Source organism: Canis aureus, chromosome 15 (assembly GCF_053574225.1).
Source record: "Canis aureus isolate CA01 chromosome 15, VMU_Caureus_v.1.0, whole genome shotgun sequence".
Taxonomy (NCBI): domain Eukaryota; kingdom Metazoa; phylum Chordata; class Mammalia; order Carnivora; family Canidae; genus Canis; species Canis aureus.
The window spans coordinates 1,271,856-1,292,413 of record NC_135625.1 but is presented as its reverse complement, the minus strand read 5'-3'; the positions used below and the strand labels follow the sequence as shown (position 1 = coordinate 1,292,413).

At 42.1% G+C, this 20,558-nt stretch overlaps 1 long non-coding RNA gene across 1 annotated transcript in view; it reads right to left on the bottom strand.

The window, feature by feature from the left end:
* Positions 1-337: 337 nt before the first annotated feature.
* Positions 338-20,558, bottom strand: part of LOC144283905 (uncharacterized) — a 40,202-nt gene continuing 19,981 nt past the window's right edge. Inside the window, exon 3 of the long non-coding RNA XR_013352404.1 lies at positions 338-461. This is a non-coding gene — a long non-coding RNA (uncharacterized LOC144283905). The remainder of the gene's footprint in view (positions 462-20,558) is intronic.

Here is a 20,558-nt window from a genome sequence, read left to right as displayed (position 1 = left end):
GAAGACAGCTGGGCAATGAGAAAGATGAACAGCGTACAAGGATAGAAGGTCACGGAGATGGAAGTGAAGTCAGACTTCCTCCCTCCTCGTGCACTCCAGCTTCACCCCTGCCCTTAGATCCTTTAAGACAACCTCACAGACTTTACTGTAAATTCCCCTTTCCCTAACGCTTATGCTGATTCAGTTTCTTTCGTGTGACGTTCAACAACGACAACAACAAAGAGTCCTACATTTTGATATTGATAGTCAAATGACATATTTTCAGAGCTGGTGGTTCTTTCTGTAGATTTACGCAATTCTTCATCCAATTTTAGCAACGTAGACACAGATGATTCTGCCGGAGAACACGTCTTTTCTCTGGAAACGCTCTTGTTCAACATATTCAGAAAGCCGTATGACATTGGGTTTTGCCCATGTGGGTTTCATGAAGTGGAAAGCAAAGTACAGCTGCAGGAAACTGTCTGGAATTCCAAAGATATGAAAAAAAAAATTGTCAGAGGTACATGTGGCATTTTCAGTCCCCTGGATACTGAGGTGGGAGGTACTTCTATGTCGGTTGAGAGTATAGACGGGTAGATTGCTTGGGAGCTAATCCCACGGGGATGCGGCAGGAAAGAGGCAGTGCCAGCATGGCTTTCAGCTGTTCCTTTTATACAGACCATCCTCACTCCTCCCCCAATGCTTTCAGGAGAAACACCGACAGCCAGACGTTCAATGGTTTTGCTTTGGTTCGGGAGGAAGGCTCAACCCAAGAGAGAGTACATTTTCTTGTCACTCAAGTTGCAGCCTGGGGATAATTTTGATAACCACAGTAAGATCTTCCCTTGTGTCTGAATGCATGGGAATAGCCCTGGACGGACTTTCTCTTATGCCCGGTTCATCCGTGGCCTTCTTCAAGACCACGTGCATGTGTATATCCATCCCATTAGGTTGTGAGGGTGAGAAATGAGTTCCAGCAGCCAACGTGATCTTCCCTAATACGTGTCAAATGTCTTAGTATCATAGTAAGCAGAGTAAACAAAGTCAACCCTTTCCTGTGCTCCGTCCCAGTTATGCAAGTATTAACTGAATACGCTACATCGAAAATAAGAATATCGGGCCTACCCCGCAGAGATCAGAATCTACGGCATTAGGATCAGTGAAACGATAGTACTTTTTTTCTGCTCCATATCTTATGGGCCTGGTAGTTTTCTTTGTCCATGGTGATAGTCGCCTTTCATTACCGATCATCACCAAAGATACTGGAAATGTTTTTATTTTCCTAAATAAGTGCTTCATGGGGAAACTTTCCTACCCTTGGATTATGCTGCCTTTGAGGTGATGGAGGAAGTGGATCTAGCTATCCCAGTCATACTTCTATACCTCAATTTATTTCAGGCAGCCGTAATTACGACTAAGTGCGCTGATGCTTTGTTATAACCTCCGCAGGATTTACTGTGCTGGGCTAAACTGCTTACATCTGTTTACGTCTCTGGCACTATAAATCAATCCAAACAAACAGCATTCTGCTAATCCCGCCATCTGCCAACTCCCGTTCACTGTTTACCAATAGTAAAGACTCCCCATCATTCTAATAATAAGTGAATGAACCATTTTGTTTCTTCTCTCAGGCGGCAGGAAGCCATTCACCATGCTTGCTAGATGCTACTTAGCAAATAAATGTTTAGTGAAGGATTTCGCAGCCTGGCAGGTCTCTAAATTCTGCAACAAAACAAATTTAATCAGAACTCCTGTTCCACGTTTTTGTTTCACTGATAGTGTGCAAAGAGCTCAATACAAAAACTTCTTAATTGACTGACCAGGGACAAATCAATGAGGTTCTCGTTCTGTTTTGCCTTCTCCAGCAGTTGGCTGACTGCGAAGAAACAGAATAAAATCTTAGGTCATACCACACAGAGAAGTGGAAGAAACCGTGAGCGATGAGCTGTGGGAGACAATTCCTTTGGGAAGGATATTGGCTTGAGTATATAAACAAAGACGGATCGATTAAGAAAATAGGGCTTTGTGGTCTGAGGCCTTGGCTACCCAGATCAAACCTACCTTGAGATCCATGACCAGTTATCAGTGGTGTAACGTGAATGGCCAGAGCCAGGCATGGACCAGGGGCTGGAGAAGTGGAAATGTCACCACACAATGGGGTGGGGACACAGAGAAGTCATTCAACCTCAGACCTTTGAGCTGAACAACAGGAGCTTGCATCCTGGGATCATACAGCTCCTTCTGCTTAACCAAGGAAGAGCCATGTGCCCGGAGCTGAATTTTAAGATATTCTTCTAATACCTCCCTTTAAAACTCTATTTCCTCCACTGTCTGCTGATGGACATGGGTCAAAGAGCAGCACAAAGTGCAATATCTGGTCAAAGTTTTGGAAGTGCATGAAAATATAGAAGCTCTATTTGAAGCTATGGAGTTTTACATTACTTTCCAACCTAATAACACTATTTAATAATTTCCATGTGACAAAGTAACTCCCAGCTTACGATTATTTACGTTAGCTTAAAGATCCTCTGTTCTCCATCTGGAAAGGGACAGAGGCATTCCTAATGCCATTCAATCCTAAAGTCACTAAAACTACCAAAAAATAATTTGGAACCTAAGAACCCACCACTGTCAATTAGCAACTAAGTGGAAAAGAACAGCTTATCAATTTAATAGCATTCTAAAATCATGTTGTTCGATTTATCTTTGAGTAATAGCTGTTAGGATACATTGTAATATGAGAGAAACAACAGCGAATTACACATTATTAAAGCTGACTCATGTGAAGATTTTTCATTATTTCCAAATTTAATTGAAAATATCCTTTTAAGGACGCTTCAAATGTGTGAGCCATTTTTAATATGAAATTACAAGTAATCAAAATGCATTAATTATTCACATGCATGTCCCATATGGCTACATTTAGAAATTAGCTTCTGACCCACACATACACAACACAAAATATCATTTTGCTATTTTTTTAAAAACAATTCATGACAATTATCTGAGCTCTCTAAGCATTGTTTTAATGACAGGCAAGAACGGATTAAATAAGAAAGGAAGCGAGATAGAGAGATAGATTAATTCAATACCAAATTAGCTTCTTTCAGTGATCAAATCCACTATGGTTCCTAACCTTGACGGAGCCCCCTCCCCACCACCCAAAGTCCTTTCATTTCAAATGGAAGCAAATTTAGATCCTTCTTTGAGAAGGATAATGTTTTCCTATGCTTCAAATTATCCCTAAAATGTTTCATATATGATGAAGAGCCACAATTAAAAACAAAAAAACAAAAAAACAAAAACGACCAGGCATATGAGGAACCATTCCAATGTGATTGAAATTCAAAAAATAAAATGTTACATAATAGAAATAAAATGATAGGAGACTCAAATCATGAAATGACCAAACAGATTTCATTATATTGATACTTACTATGCTTAAGGAAGTACAAGACAAAACCGAAACTTCTCAGAAATAAACTGAAGGTAAAAAAGGGAACAAAATAGAAATTTTAAAACTGAAAAAGCAATGTGTTAAAATGCCAAATGTTAACATAAGATCTCAGCAGGAGGATTTGATAGCAGATTAGATGCTGCCAAGAGAGGATCGCTGAATTGGAGATTGGTCAGAAGAAAATACAGAGCATCAATCATGGAACAGCAGGGAATAGAAGGGCAGAGACCACAGTCCGGTGCAGAGGAGACAAGGTGTGGGGTGTGGTATGTAGAATTGCTCTCTAAGAAGGTGGGGGGAGGCGGGGGGGATGATGACAGGCCATGGATAGTCAGTGGATGAATGAGTCACGGTGTGTCCACGTGTGAATCAGAGGTACAAACAATAACGTGTGTGAATCTGAATTGACGTAGTGTTGTGCAGGAGAAACTAGAGATAATAAATGTAAACGGCGTAATTCCCTTAAAACAAGGTAAAAAATAAAAACAAATTTGTATCGTTTAGGGCTGTGTGAATAGACAAGAAATTCATTTTTTTAAATTTTTTTAAATTTATTTATGATAGTCACAGAGGGAGAGAGAGAGAGGCAGAGACATAGACAGAGGGAGAAGCAGGCTCCATGCACCGGAAGCCCAACGTGGGATTCGATCCCGGGTCTCCAGGATCGCGCCCTGGGCCAAAGGCAGGTGCTAAACCGCTGCACCACCCAGGGATCCCAAGAAATTCATTTAAAATGCAAAATGATTGCTACCAAAATCATACTTACAGTTTCTTTGGAGGAGATAGGAGAGGAGATGGAACAAGGTGATCTGAGACTTTTCCTTTTTTCTCCTAGATGGGGTTACATTGATGTATTTGGTGTTTGTAGTTTATTATATTGTTCATCTTTGGTATGTATGTTATCTTGTATTTCTCAACAAAGTGTTGTTTTTTTAACAAAAGTGTTTTTTAATAAGGAGTAAATTATAGGGAACCAAAAACTATTAAATGGAAATATTTCTTTTCAGCTTTTTTTTTTTTGAGTGTTCTTAGTATGTTTTTGGTTTTTAACTTATGCATACTGTTCTGCATTTTAATATATCTACTTAAAAAAAGATTTTATTTATTAACTTATTTGAGAGCAATGGAGTATGAGCAGGGGCCGAGGAAGAGGGAGATCCCTCCCCGCTGAGCAGGGATCCCATAGCTGTGCTGGGTCCCAGGACCCCGGGACCATGACCTGAGCCAAAGGCAGATGCTTAACTGACTGAGCCACCCACTCACCCTAATATATTGACTTTTTTAAAAAATCTGCTTTTATCATCTTTTCCTTATGCTTTGATTTCAAATCATTGTAAGCAAGCCATGTGACCTACCGTTGGACTTTCTGCCTGCTTTGACTTTATTTGTAAGTGATGCATCACTTAAAATAGCATCATTCTGTTTTCATACTTCCTATAGGTTAGTAGTTGGATTAGATACCTTTGAATCATTTTAGACTTAAAAATTCCTTCAGCTTTTCCCCATTAACTAAGACTCATGCTTAAGACTAAGACTGAGAAAAGGTCTTTCAGATACTGAAAAAAAAATTCTTCATTATTTCATTGAAATAATAAAAAAAATACATAAAATTAAAAAGCTGTTGAACTTTGATGAAATTTATTTTGTAATCTTAGAAACAAGGAAATGTTTGTACCTCCTTAGATATATAGATATTGTGAAATGTATTAATCCATTTTTAACAAATTTTAAGTATCCTGGTATTCCAAGAGAAAGTTCAACTTCTACATTGATATGATGTGCTATTTTCTTAACATGGTAGTAGGGTATTTGTGCTAACCAGTGTGCACACGTGAAGCAGGCACTGTAGGCACTCGACCCAATTTCTCTTTACAGATTAGGTTTGCTTTTATCCCGGATTCTGAATGCTTGACATCCAAACGCTTGCATCTGAGGCCTGCATCAGGGGGCTCTCTTTGGGCTACTCGCGGGGCTTAACTCTTGCCTTCCATAAATCTCTCCCTCAAACACCTGCAATGTGATCCATATGATCTAAACTTTCCAAACTGTCAGTATATAATTATGCAATTAAAAAACTTAGTATTTCCCCCAAATCTGCTTCACATTTATTTTCACCTTGTCATCTCTTATGTTTTATACAAGTATCGTTTATTTTCCTCTCCTAATTTTGGTTGCAATTTTTTTTCTTTTGGTGTTTTGGGAGGTTTCCATTTCTTTTTTCCCAATGGTTACTTTTATACTACTGCTTTATTAACAAGTCCTATGAGCCCTGTTTTTTCTTTCTTAGGCTTCTACTCTTTAGTTTATCAGCTTTTTATTTTATGTGTTCATCCCTACTAGTACAGAAACAAAAATCAAGAAGCAAACTTACAATTTTCTCCCCTCTCGTTATTGTTTTTAGCTTTGCTATTTCTACCCTGTAGGAACATTTCATATTTTCGCATTATTTTTGCATTTATTCATCTACCTTTTTTTAATTCCTAGATTTATGATCATAGATATTCAGGACTCAGATAAGTCATTTTGACCAGGTGTCCAAATTCATCTCTGGAGCAAAGAGAATGAAGCTTGTCTTCTAGCAACATATATTGGTTGCAATACTATCTTTCCTAGTAGCCATTAGTAAGCAAGAATATATTCCCCTTTTCCTTTTAAGAATGTCACATAGAGGTGCCTGGGTGGCTCCATCTGCTAAGCATCTGCCTTCATCTCAGGTCATGTTCTCAGGGTCCTGGGATCGAGCCCCATGGGGACCCCTGCATCAGGCTCTGCACTCATCAGGAAGTCTGCTTGTCCCTCTCCCTCTACCTCTTCCCCTGCTCCTGTGCTCTCTCTCAAATAAATAAATAAAATATATATTTTTAAAAGAAATATTATGTAAATGGAAGCATGCAGTAGTCTTTTGAGATTGACTTTTCTGACTCAGCATAATTCAGTGGAGACTCAGCCAAATTGTTACATGTATGGTTTGCTCCTTTCCTTGCTGAGAAGTGCTCCTTGGTATGGAGGTAACCATCCACCTGCAGACGGGACTCTGGATTGTTTCCCCTTCGGGGCTGTTAAAATTGTGTGAACATTCTGCTCAGGTTTTGGTTTGAACATAAGATGTTGAGTTTTTGGTTGTGTTGTTTGGTTTTGATTGTTTAATTCAGAAGTAGTTAGGCTCCCAACTCCGAAATGCATTGTGCTCACCAGTCTCTGGAATTCTCCACAGTCTGTGGTAAGGGTTGGTCTTAAACCTTTATTTTTCTTAAATTGAGGTGTGATTGACATATATGGCAGTTGCAGGTGTACAGCATAATGATTTTATCAGTATATAATGATCAGTATATATTGTGAAATGAGCACCATAATTTGAGTTAACATGTATCACCCTATACAGTTACAAACTTTTTTTCTCTTTTTCTTGTGATGAGAAATTTTAAGATACGCTCTTTTATCAACCTTCAAATATTAATTACAGTGTTATTAACTGTAGTCTCCATGCTGGACATTGCATCTCCACATCTTATTTATTTTGTAACTGGAAGTTTATATCTTTTGACCACCTTCAACCATCTTGCCCTCCCCTAACCCACCACTAGCAACCACCAACCTGTTCTTTGTATCTATGAGCTTATTTTTTGTTTTGCTTTGGTTTTAGATTCCACATAGAAGTGAGATCATACAGTATTTGTTTTTCTTTATCTCATTTATTTCAGTTAGCACAATGCCCTCAAGGGCCATTTAGGTTGTTACAAATGGAAAGATTTCATTGCTTTTTATGGCTAAGTAATATTCCTTTATATGTGGCTATATCAACATTATATATAAAACATGAGATAAGCATTGTATTTATCCTTATACTCATACTTTCATATTCTAACTATTGTAAATAATGTGGCTGTGAACATGGGGGATAACTTTTCAAGTTAGTGTTTTTGTTTTCTTTGGATGAATATCTAGAAGTAGGATTGCTGGATCATAATAAGGTAGTTCCATTTTTAATTTTTCCGAGGAACCTCCATACTGTTTTCCATAGTTACTGTGCCAATTTACATTCTTACCAACAGTGCACGATGCCTCCTTTCTTCCACATTCTCACCAGCACCTGTTATTTCTTATTTATTTATTTATTTATTTATTTATTTATAAAAGCCATTCTGACAGGTGTGGGGTGATATCTCATTGTGGTTTTGTTTTGCATTTCCCTGACGACTAGCAGTGTTGAGCTTCTTCTCATGTGTCTGCTGGCTCTCTGTATATCTTCTTTGGAAAAATGTCTATTCAGATCTTCTGACCATTTTTAATTGGATCTTTTTGTTTTGTTTTGATTTGCTTCTTCCCCTCCCCCCACTGAGTTGTAATGAACTTAAGTTTTTATTTATATGGGATTAATGCCCAGGAGTGCAATTGTTGGGTCATGTACTATTGCATGTTTAGCTGCCAAATTGTTTTCAGAGGTGCTGTTTTACTTACATTTATACCAGCAATATATAAATGATCCAGTTTCCAGTTTCAAGGCTTCCTGGACAGCATTTAGTGAGGTAACATTTTTTTTTTCCCCTCAGCCATTCTGATACATGAGCAGTGATGTCTCATTGTGTCTCTAATTTACATTTTCCTAATGGCTAATGATGGCAAATACATTTGCCATCTGTACATATTCTTTAGTGTAATTTTTGTTCATATGTTTTCCTCATTTTTTAATTGGATCATTTGCTTTTCCTATTGAGTGTTGAGTTATGATAGGTCCTGCTATTGACAATGTGATGGTGAATTCTGCGTCAACGTGGCTAGGCTGTGGTGCCTCAATATTTGAAGCCAAGCATTCTGGATATTGCTGCAGATGGTGGGGGGAGTGCGGGCGGTGTTTGAAAGACATCAATGTTTAAATTGGTGGATTCTGAGTAAAGCATATTGCTCTCCTTAATGAGGGCAGGTTTCATCCAATCAGTTGAAGACCATACCAGAACATACTAGACCATACTAGAACTATTTCCTTAAGCAGGAAATTACGCCAGTGCACCTCCTTTGGACTTGAACCATAACTCTCCCTAGGTCTTCACACTGCCAGACTGTCCTGTAGATTTTGGACTTGCACCTCCACAATCACACGAGCCAATTCATTAAAATAAATCTCTCTCTAAATATATATATATGCACATCCCATTAGTCCTGTTTCCAAGCAGAGCACTGACTAATGCAGACCACAAAAGAGAGCTAAGATGTTGTGTTTCCTGTGATGTCGGGGCTGCTGCTAAGCATCACGTCTCCACAGAGACCAGTTCTATCTCTGCATTTCCTCCAGGCCCTAGGCAACATCTGGCCCACCGGTAGCATCTCTGGTCACTTCAAAAGTTGAGAAAAACAACGTTATACGTGTTTTATGATGTAACTACTGATGTCATTGTATTTGAATAAATTTTTACCTTAAAATGCAATATTTATTGTATAATAGTTTACAAAATGTGAAGAATGATTACAGAACATGAAGTTGTGGAAGTATCGCACCCTGGGCTCAGGTTAGCTGCTGAGCCCACAGAGATCTGTGTCACCTTCTCGGATTTCAAAGGTGTAGGGATGGAGTCTGTGTATACGCCCTGCTTGCACAGCCAGTGCAGAGGATCGTCAAGAACCAGAGAATACCTGTGACCTGCCAGAAGCTTCAGCAGGTGATTATTGGATAGCAAGGTTATTGCATAGATGGTAAGTAACTTCACCAAAGCAAATAAACAGCTCCTGGCGCGTGATGCGGACTTGCTGATTTGGCAAATGTTTTTGTGCCTCTGTAAAGCTCTGCAAGAAGCAGAAGATGACATTTTCTTCCACTTAGTGGAGACAGCAGTGCTCCTGCACATTTTTCCCAAGACAGCACAAGCTCTTCTGCTCTGTGTCACAATCTGGTCTAGGATTAACAGACCATTTTTTTAAAGGACCAGATTGCAAATACTTTAGGTTTGCAGTCCGTTGATAAAGTTAATGGGGATCTAGGGTCTGGGAACAAGTCGGAATATCCCCTCCAATGTGAATGATATTTTCCTGTGTTTTATATTCATTTTTGGTAACAATATATGCCACATTTGGGTGGCAGTTGACAATCAATAAAGGTGGCCAGGTTTTAATAAGGTCCAGAGTAATAAATTACTCTGCAGGTATCTTCTGGCAAAACAATAGGAGAAACAGTTCTGATCCTCAGGATTTGGAAACAAAGCCTATGCTCTATTTGTATTTGAAGATAACATTTATTCTCTAATTATTGGCAGAGGATTCTAATAATTTCTTTTAGATCAAGCTTGATAATTGTGTTTTAGATATATCTTGGTATCAAAACTGAATATAGTCTCATTGGTCTATCACTTAATGAGAGGAGCATATATGTGTCAATGTTGTTTAGAAGCCAGATTTTTTTTAATTCCATTTATGATCATCAGGTTTATTGCCATGAATCAATACTTCTTTGTACCACACATGAGAATGCTCCACTGCATACTTTAAATTCTGTGATGCTTTATTTGTGTTGTGTGTTTCTTTAGCTTTGGACATGAATAGTTTTATATCTTTGGGCCAATCCACTTTCTAAATGTTAATTTTTTTATTGAGGCTTTATTCCAATTCTGTGTGCTCTTCATTTTCATCCATGTGAGAAATACCTTTAAAATACTGAGTTTTATGTGTTAAAAATATGAGCTCTATAGAGAAAAGATGCATTTACCACTCATATCTATGGAAAGTTGAAGCAAGTTTTAAAACCTTACTAAGAGATGTCTGGGTGTCTCAGCGGTTGAGAATCTGCTTTGGCTCAGGGTGTGACCTCTAGGGTCCTGGGTTCGAGTCCCACTTTGGAGTCCCTGCAGAGAACCTGTTTCTCCCTCTGCCTGTGTCTCTGCCTCTGTGTGTGTGTGTCTCTCATGAATAAATAAATAAATAAAATCTTCTAAAAAAGTCTTATTAAAAATCTCTTCTTGGCTGAAATATGGTAGTCACATCATCATATATTTCATCTCCATGATATATTAGTAGGAAAAACTTTTGTAAGTACCAAAATGCACCAGGTGAAGTATATTATATTTATACATAAGTTTACCAAAAAGAGTCACAGGGAGAGAAAAAAAAATAAGAATTTAAAAAAGAGAGAGATGGAAAAATTGAAAACAACAAGCAAGTTACTCACTTTAGATTCAACTCTATAAATAGTTACATTAATTTAAATGGTCAAAACCTATTAATTAAAAGGGAGAAATGGTCACTTTGAGTAAACATGTAATATTCAATTATGTACTATCTCCATGAATCTTCACATTATGTTAAATATGCAGACATGTTAGAAATAAGTGTATGGGAAAAGATTGTGTGCCAACACTCATCAAAAGACAGCTGGAGTGGTTATATTAACATGAGACATAGGAGATTTCTGCACAAGGAATTATCAGGGGTACAGAGCAATACTGCATAAGGAAAAAAACAAACGTTTACCAGCAGTTCTAAGTGTGAAAATGCTAAACAACATAGCTTTAAGTAATTGAAGCAAATACTACTAGAACTCAAAGTCAAAAGAGATAAATCTATAATTATAGTTGCAGAAATCAGCAGATTCCTTCTGGTAATCAACACAGCAAGTGGACAGAAAATCAATCTGAATAGTTCTACTAACCAATGTCACCTAATTCATGTGTTTAGAACTTCCTCATATTCTAATAAAAATTTCAGCAGGCATCTTGAGCAAATGACAAGTAAATTATAAAATTTAAATGGAAAAGTAAATATCCTGAAATTCCAAAATAGCTTGATTTTCAGATGTAATATAACAGGAACACGACACTTACAGAGAGACGGTGTGATACCAGTGTTAAACATACAAATGAAACAAAATCAAATTTATAGCAATATACATGAAATGTTATTGAGTTAATTTTTGTCAATATTGCCAAAGTAATTCAATGTAGAAAAGATAACTTTTTCAATAAATGACACTGGAACAAAAAAAGTAATTAAAGTGAAAAGTCTACACTTTCCTCACACCTTACACAAAATTAACTTGCACTAGATCATCTCATGGATTATACGGACCCACAAGTTTAAAATTCTCCACAAAACATACAAGAGTGTTTTTGTAATCTTGGTTTATGGACACATCTTTTAGAGAGGACACAAAAACATATCATAAAAAATCATAAAAAAAGTAAATGGGATTTAAAATTACAAATGTCTGCCCTTTGAAACACACTATTAAGAGAATTTAAAAAACACATGCATACTTGGAGAACTTATTTTAGAAACTCATATCTAATGAAATATTCACCCAATTGTTCAGTAATTGAATGATTAAAAGCAAAAAGGCCAATTAAGACAATTTCAACTCTGTGCCAAACAAAAATAATAAATAACAAAAGAAGGATATGAAAAGAAGCCCAACATCTTTATCCAATAGGGAAACTCAAATTAAAATCTCAAAAAAAAAAAAAAAAATACTACCCTATTTCTCCTGGAAGAGCTAAGAAAAATCAATCAATACACAGAACAAAACAGACAGTAACAACATCTAATGTTTGTGCAGATGTTGAGAAACTGGATCTCTCACCCATTCCTGGTGCCATATAAGTGGTTTATCATCCTGGAGAGCAGTTTGACAGTTTTTTTTTATTAAATCAGCAACCCAACTCCTGGATATTTACCCAAAGGAAAGAACATTTCTACAGATATTTGTATGCAAATATATGTACAATTTTATTCATTCTTGTCAAATATTGAGGGAGATACGCTAATGTCCAAACCACTGAGTGGAGTAGCAGATTGCGGTCCACCTACACAAGACAACTGGTCAACGTAAAGGAATAGAAAGTAGAAAGGATTACAACATGGCTCGGTCCCAAAAGGACTGGTCTAAGTGGACGACGGCAGACACATACTGCCCGGTTCCATGTACAACACTCAGGAAAAGGCAAAACTATAAGCTCAGCAGTCATCAGATTTGCAGTTGTGAGGGCCTGGGGGTCAGACATGGGAGCTTAAGGGGACTCCTTGGAGGGATGGAAACATTCTGCATCTTGAATGGGGTGGTAGTTATGTCTCTATATGCATATATGAGAACCCCTCTAAATATAAACCCCCCAAAAGTACGTAAATGATGCCTATATAAATCTAACTTATGAAAGTACAAGGGAATAGATGCAAAATATTAAAATCATGCCCTGCCTTCCCAATCTTCCATGATTACTTCATCTTTACCAAAAATAAATGTGATCTAATTACTAGGTTTTTTGGAGGGTGATATTGTTATTTTTTTTATTCCCTGCAGTAAGAAATTGTCTGTAATTTGTCAGGCTGCAATATTATGAAGTGTATTCTAGAAATCAGTATATTGGCTACTTAATTGAAAAGGGTCTGTGTTTTGACATTTAAAGCCCTATTTTACAGATCCAAATACAGTTTTGCTAACTACCTCTCTGAGTTCTCATCTCCTGTCTACATCGGCGTACTCATCATGGACTGAACCATATTCTTATTTCTATGTTCCCGGTGATCCACAAGTTGGGGACTTACTCTTTAGAAATAAAAGTGAAAACACCAAAAATTTAAGACCAACACCTAATTTTTGCTTTTGTTGGTCTTTAATTTATCTTTGCTCATGATTTCAAAGCCTCTTCCTTTCTCCTCTGGCAGTAATGATTGTGGTCACCCACCACGTGGCCCTCCAGCTGCACGGCCTACCCTGCATGCCGATCGGTGTCTCAGAAGATCATCTCATGAGTGACATCATGAGCAAAGATAAATTAAACAAATACGTCCTTAAGGAACTTATCATCACACGAGCCGATTCAGAACCCAAAGCACAATGACAGATTTTCAAAAGGATAGAACTTGGTGCCATGAAAATGAGAAGGGAGATCAAGTTTCACCAGACTGACTGGCCGAGGGTCAAAAAATGATGAGCTCCACATGGCAGGATGAAATTTGATGGGGAAAACCAAGGGCAGGGTCAAATACAATGAGCCAGTGTGCTTAAGAGATGGGATAGATCATTGGTGATAGAAATGCAAATGGAGCCTTGTTAATGATTTGCCTTATATTCTTATTTAGTGTTTGGATGGGGAGAAAGAAACAGGGAAAATAAAGGGCGGACGGGGGTGTTAGGAAGCCAGTGGTTTCCCTGGGCCTTGCTGGGAAGGCTGGAGGGCAGTCACAGGTAAAGCTATTAGCGATCTTGTGCAGTAAACTCCTAATTACGGTCTTGGTGCCCGGGAGGAACAGCCAGAAATGTGGGGCTTTCCAGCAGGGCCGCAGCAACCCCAGGTGGATAGGTGCTTTATGCCTTTTAAGCCTCTCAGAGCAAAAACAGCTTGATGCTGTGTTATCCAGAGCCACTCTGCTTGGCCTGGTATAAGCTGCTGGAATCAAAGAGCGCAGTATTTCCCAGAGGCTTCTGACTTCTGAGAAGGAGGGACAGGATCATATTTCTAAAAGTCTTAGAGTTTTGGGGAAAGCAATCCCACTTATTTGAGCGGCGAATTATGTATTTAAAGGTCCAGTTTTATACGCATGTATTTAGCAACAACGAGTTGCCATATTCTCTTCGGATTGGTTGGATCTTTGAAATCATTTTTTTAAATTGTTTTCCTAGCCTGCTATTTTACAGGTGAGAATACTGAGGCTGGTTGTTTTGTCCAGAGTCACATAAGTTCAGTGATGGGAACGGTAGATCCCCAATTCCCAGGAGAATTTTCTGTCTTTCACCTCATCGCTAAATATTGTTCTATTTGGGAAAACAGATAAACCATGCTCGAAAAACCAACATTGTAGTCCAAGTTCTCCCAACCGTTGAAACCAGTCATCACCTCCCAGGCATTTAAACGAAGTACAGCCACACAACAAGAAGCAAAGAAGGGATTTTAGCCCCAACAAGCCTAATGGAGACCATAAAAAACCACACAGCAGCATCCCAGGGGCTTGACCTTCATTTGCATGGAAGAGGCCTCTTCCTTTCTCCTCTGGCAGTGAGACTTCTGGTCATCCATCGGCTGCTCCTCCAGCAGCACGGCCTACCCTGCATCGCCCTGTGTGACCCCGAGGATCACCTACGTGCAGAGAGGCCTGCCAACCTGTGGATCCACCCTTGAGCAAGGTCAAAGATTGCCAAGGCAACTAAAGGAAGTCTACCTCTAAGGAGATGGCCCGTAAGCAAGAGTAGGAGAGAGGCTTTCTCCAGGGCATTGGTAAGCCACCAGGTTGATGAATGGAGAGCTTTGAAATGGCCCCCGAAGGGTTCCCAATACCTGGGAGCCTGACAGCTCTGCACGTGAAGCCCCTACCACGCTTTAGGGATCGCGCTGAGCGAGGGTTTGCAAACACGGGTGCGACCCAGCCCTGCGGTTACACGGCGGAGACGTGCGGCCGCAGTGTTGATTATTGGAGAACCTCGCATACGTCAGCCTCGGAAATAGTCCAAGAAACTCAACTTTGACCAAACAGGAGGAAAAAATAGTAAAAAGAAAAAAAGGTGGCCTGATTCTGCCCCCTCCAGACATAGAGGAACTCAAACGCACCTTCCTCTAATCACAGCTTGGAAAAGGACGGGCCGCAGGAAAAGTGCAGCGGACTGGCAGGCTGGGCAGGCGAGGTCACTCCTCTGCCACCGGAAGGTATTTGCTTGCCGAGCGCGGCGGAGGCCAGCGCCGCCTCCAGCCTCGGCCCGGGGCAGGTCAGCAGCTGGCCCGCGGGCTGGTACTGGGGGAGCCCTTCGGGAGCAGGCCTGCCGCTGTGTACCCCACCCGGAGCGGCCGGACGACGTTCCTCTGGTTCTTTCCAAACCACCGTTAGGCTTCCTGCCCGAGGAGAGAGAAGAAGACTCCAGAAGGCCAAGAAGCCGACCGACTGATGTAGGGAAAGCGGGGCATGGGCCGCGGGGACCTTTCTGCCTCTTGGAAGGGCGGCCAGCCCCGACCAGCGCCCAAACCATCGCGGCAGAGGCGCCGACCAGGCTTCCAGTTCGTGTCGTGTTGGGCTGTGAAGAAATCGGGGCCAGCGTCGAGCTCTTCGTGGACCGTCTTTCAGGAGACCGCTGCGCCCCCGCTCCCTGAGCCGAGCTTCCCCTGGCTGTTGAGGCCCCGGGTTGACTTTGTTTTGATCTTTGTTAGCACTTAGCAGCTCCCTGCTCAAATGCACGCTTCCTGTAGGGGCCAACAAGGGGACTGCACGCACATTAAGGAGTTTGGTGAATAGTCAGTCTAATAGGAGAATGGGGTGGCTGTCCCCTAGCTCCGTGCCCCCTTCCGTGAGAGGCCGTCTTCTCCTGTCACGCCCCACAAGCAGGCGTCGGTGGCCCTTCGACAGCGGACTGGGCCCCCGGGCACGGCACCCTTCCCTTTCTCCTTGGCCAACTGGTATGGAGGTCGGGGCGCTGGTAGTCTTGGCTGTCGGGAGGCTGTGCAGGACGTAAGAGGGAGCATTTCTGAAGGAGGAGCCCGGGACAGTGAGAGTCTAATGACTGCGAGGCCGGTCGTTTGGTCACTGATGTCAGACAAGGGGTGATTAGCAAGATACAGACCTAAGGGTCCTATAACGTCCCAGAGAGGTGAGGACGTGCTCATTCTACCATGACCCTGATCTCTTACATGAATTTTCCAAGGGTCTAAAATTTTGTGGATGAGACTGTCTCAAAGCAGAACATTTCAGAGTGAAACGCATGGAGAGGTGCGATGAGATTATCCTCCTGACGGGTGTGGGGCACGTAGACGTTGGCGTCCCGTATCACATTTTATGTAAGCTCCTTTTAGCAAACAGGATTAATTCCTTTGTACTTTCTTCTGCGCGATGATCATGCAGCCTTTTTTCCACTCGTCTGGGGCTATCAGGGTGGAGATTCCAGAATCAGACTGTCTGCATTTGGTCCCGACTCTGCTATTTGGCTGTTTGTGCATGTGTCCTAATCCCTCCGGGGGTCGGTTAGATAGTAAAAAATAAATGAACTATCCTACGGAAAAATGAGTGAGCTAAACCAGGAAAAGAGCCTAGTTTTATAGTTTTATTGGGTCAACAAATTCCCTAAGGGCCGCCTGCTTAGATTTTGCCACACAAATTCCAGGGCTTGGGGAGGGATGGATGTCCACTAAAATCCAAACCTAGTCATTAAACATAGGGAGAAGAATATATAAACATCTCCTATGTTGAAATAAACCAAGAAAATTAATTTTAATGGGATACTTTCAACATTTTAAGTGGAAAGCCAGTGGGTTATAGATCTTAGAGTTAAGGGAGGAGAAAGTCAATTAGCATCACTCATGAACGCACACGTAGGTCACGACAAGCGTCCTGATACATGAGTCCTAACAAAACACCTGGACTTCCCAAGCTCCTCTAAGTAATTTAAATTTCTACTCAGCATTCACGGCTTAAAAATAAGCGCCTGACTTTTTTGTTAATTTTTTTAATTAATTTTTTTAAAATTTGAGATCATTACAAATTGACATGCAGTTAGAAGACATAATACAGAGAAGTTCTCTGTCCCTGTTACTCCGTTTCCACCAATAGTAACATCTTAGGAAACCATAGCATAATATCACAACTAGATTATTAAAATTGCTGCAGTAATAATACAGAAAAGCTTCACCACAGAGATACCTCGTTTTGCCCTTTTATTGTTATTTATTTCGTATATTTTTTATTGGAGTTTGATTTGCCAACATAGAGCATAACACCCAGTGCTCATCCCGTAAGCGTCTGAGTTTAACGTCACCCAGAAGGCAGACAACTTAGCGTAGTTCTTCAAGATCATAAAATGGAAATACATGGTGTAATGATTGCAGAAGGACTAACAAAGCTATAGATTCTTTTGTTTTAAAAGGATGGACTACAACGCAACATTCAGCACAACTGCACCCGCAGCCACCTGCACGTTGGCGTCTCGGTTGAACCCAAGCCAACCCGTGGATTCAAACACATTTCTGAGTGGAAATGCTGATGTGACCAGAGGGTTTTCCTAACGTAAGTGGGGACGGGAGTAACTTGCCCCGGCAATTTTTTGTTTTTTGTTTTTTTTATTCCCATCAAGACCATGTCCTTTTCATCATGTCCAAACAGGCAAGTCGTCGAAATCACCCGAACACACTTGAAGTGGATCCGCGAGGTTTGAACGGTGCCCCTCCAGGAAGGGAAGTGAACCTTGCGCATATAGAGGCACCTGCAGACGCCTTTACCTGCCGCTTGTGAAACACGGCTCTGTACGGAGCAAAATAACGGGCACAAAGCTAAGAGCGCTGGTCTGGGAGCCGTCAGCAGGAGGCCTGCGTGAGCAGACACGCGCGCCGATGGCCGGGGACACCTGGCCCCAGAGGGACGGTGCCTTTGCGGTGTGGAGTGTGCACGTGACAGGACACTACACCTGGTCCGATCACCGTGTGTGTCCGGGGCTTTCTGAAAATCCTCATAAAGGGACACAAGGCCAAACTAGGAGCAGACTCCACTACACTGGTCACGACTTGCTCTACACAGTGCCCTCCGGCCCCGCGGCCGGGCACAGACCCCCGCGGCTCTGTCGCCGGCCACCCCTGCCCAGCCACGGCCGCCTCATGCCAGACCCCACGCGCTCCCCAAACCCCTCGCCGCCCTTCCCCTTGCCGGGTACCCACGCCTGCGCGAGGCGCTGCTCTCCTGTCACTCGTCTTCGCTCACCAACACCCTAATTTTAGGACCCTTTGCAGAGAACGAGCGAGCAGCTTGCACGGCTCAGACGGTTCTGGTGTATTGAAGTTGCAGATGGCGCGTGAGGCAGCTCCCTGGGCGCCCGTGCATGCGGGTGCGTGTGAGCACGTGCGGTGGTCGCTGCCTGTTTGTGAGCCTCGCATCCCCAATTCACTGAGCCCCCGCAGTCTGCAAGCCCCAGCCCGACGGCCTAAGCCAAGTGGGAACACGGCGGCCGCCCCGTGCACGGGCCACAACCAGGGAAGCTCTGCCTGTTGGTTGGCGCTCCCGCACCCCACGCAGGCATCCTTGCTGCGCTGTGGTCAGCGGCAGGTTTTCCTCCGTCCCGAGCTGTCTCCTGGCAACTTCACTGCTCTAATCCACGCCCGCTGCCGCCCTGCCGCGCTCCCAAGTGCAAGGAAACACTCGTGGGTCAGGTGCCTTCGGCACGCGCCGGTGGTGGACCTGCCGCAAACACGATGTGGCCAAGACCTGACCTCGAGTCCCCCCAAGAGCTTCAGCCCATACGCCCCCATTCAGGGTTCGGGGCCACCGCGTCCCGTGGCCCTCGGCCGCATGCACCCGCGTGTTCTTCTCTCCATAATGAATGTGCAGAAGTAGCTGCGTGAGGTCCAAGCACCCACCCGCCTAAGTCTTCTGAAATAGAACAAACTCGTCCTCCAGAAAGAATCCAACAAGTCACCCCCCGCGAGGAGGCTGGCGGTTTCCACCGCACACTTGCCGGTGTGACCACCGCTGATTATTGTTCTGCTCACACGCTGTGTCAGTGTGACCTGCGCGACATGCGTTCTGGCCGCTTTTTACGTGAATCCGGGAAACCGAAAGGGGTATATGAAATAACTTAATCCTGATGATCAAAAAGTACTGACACCGAAGTAAACTTCTGCTTCCATCTATTATTTAATTCCTTATGTGCAAAATGTGCATCACATCGGAACATAAAATAACCCGAGGAACCACTTCAGTGCATTAACAGCGTGACTTACCCTTTAAATTTTGTATCTGGGAATCCTTCAGCATTCCTGCCCTGTCAACTCTTACGCTATTTATAAAGATACAGTTCACGTTACACAATTAAAACTCAACCCCGACTTCAAAACAGTTATTCTAGGTTGAGTCAATTATTTCAAAAAGAAGGGTCTCTTAATTGGGCATTAAAATACCCAGAGTACTTTAACTAGTGCATTCGTAAAAGCTCCAACAGTTTACAAATTAATGGTGGCTCATGTCTAATTTCTTTTAAAAGGTCATCCTCATATTTCTAAGGCTTTAGATATATAGTAGCTAGAATTTTTTGCAGCAGCTCTGTGGCATTATATGGTAAATCTGTGACATTTTCTTGTAGAAGAGTCAATGGCTTTTACAGCAATAACTCTTTCTTTCCCCAACCCATTGTCTACCTGGGGGAGGGACCAAAGTCTCCGAAAGTATATCGAAATGCACAAGCGAAATTCTGTCTTTTGCAGGGGAAACCGCAGAGTGGCTAATAGTCCCCTACACGCCTCATGTAGGGCGACACAAAAGGCTGGTGTGAGCACGAGCTGAGTCTGTTCACAGCTGTGGTTGGAAACAGAGGTTCAGACAGGATCCGTTCTGTTCAGAGTTTCTACGCGTGTGTGATAGTGGGAGGCGGAAGTCTGTGCGTGGGGCAGGAGGGCACACGGAGCCCCGTGCTGCCCAGGGCCGCAGTCGGATAAAGGAAACCAGGCCTTCCACAGACGCCCAGTCCGGCCACCCGGAATGCAAGTTCTAGAAGGACAGAGCAAACAGAGCGAAAAATAAAATAATAATAATTAACAATTAAAAAAACAGCAGAAGCAACATCCTGGGACGTTCATTTTGATCAGTGGGTAGGGGGAGAACCGGATAGAAAAAGCTTTTATTGCAGAACAGACGGAAATCGAATCTTGAACCAGTGACCCCCCTGAATGTTGTAGGAAGCCTGTGCTCGAGTTTCAATGTGGAATAGGAAGCAAGCTGCGGGCGGCCTTCCTTGGATCTGCAAACGGCGCTGGGCGTATCACGGGCATATTGTGACCCGGGAAGCAGTGCGAGGCGTGGACTCCCGTGCAAGTGTGGTGGGAAAGGAGAGCGCCCGCAGGCCCCGGCCCTTTCTTCCTGCCTCTGTTCTGTATTTTAGCTACTTGGCCACTGGATGTCACTACTCCATGTCAACCTGTAAGACACATAAATTCTAGAAAGTGTGTAAATAATTTTCGGGTCGATCAACCCTCAAGAATGTCACCTTCCAGAATGAAGTTGTTGAGATTGATTCAGATTAAAATCACTTGGCTATCCCACAAAGCTTTTTTTATTTTATTTATTTATTTTTTTTGCAAAGAATAAAAATAATGACTGAGATCATTTAAACCCGAAAAACAAAGCAGGGCAACACTGGGGAGTTACAAGGAGGATCCGGGGAAAGCTGGTTTCCCTGCCTTAAGGT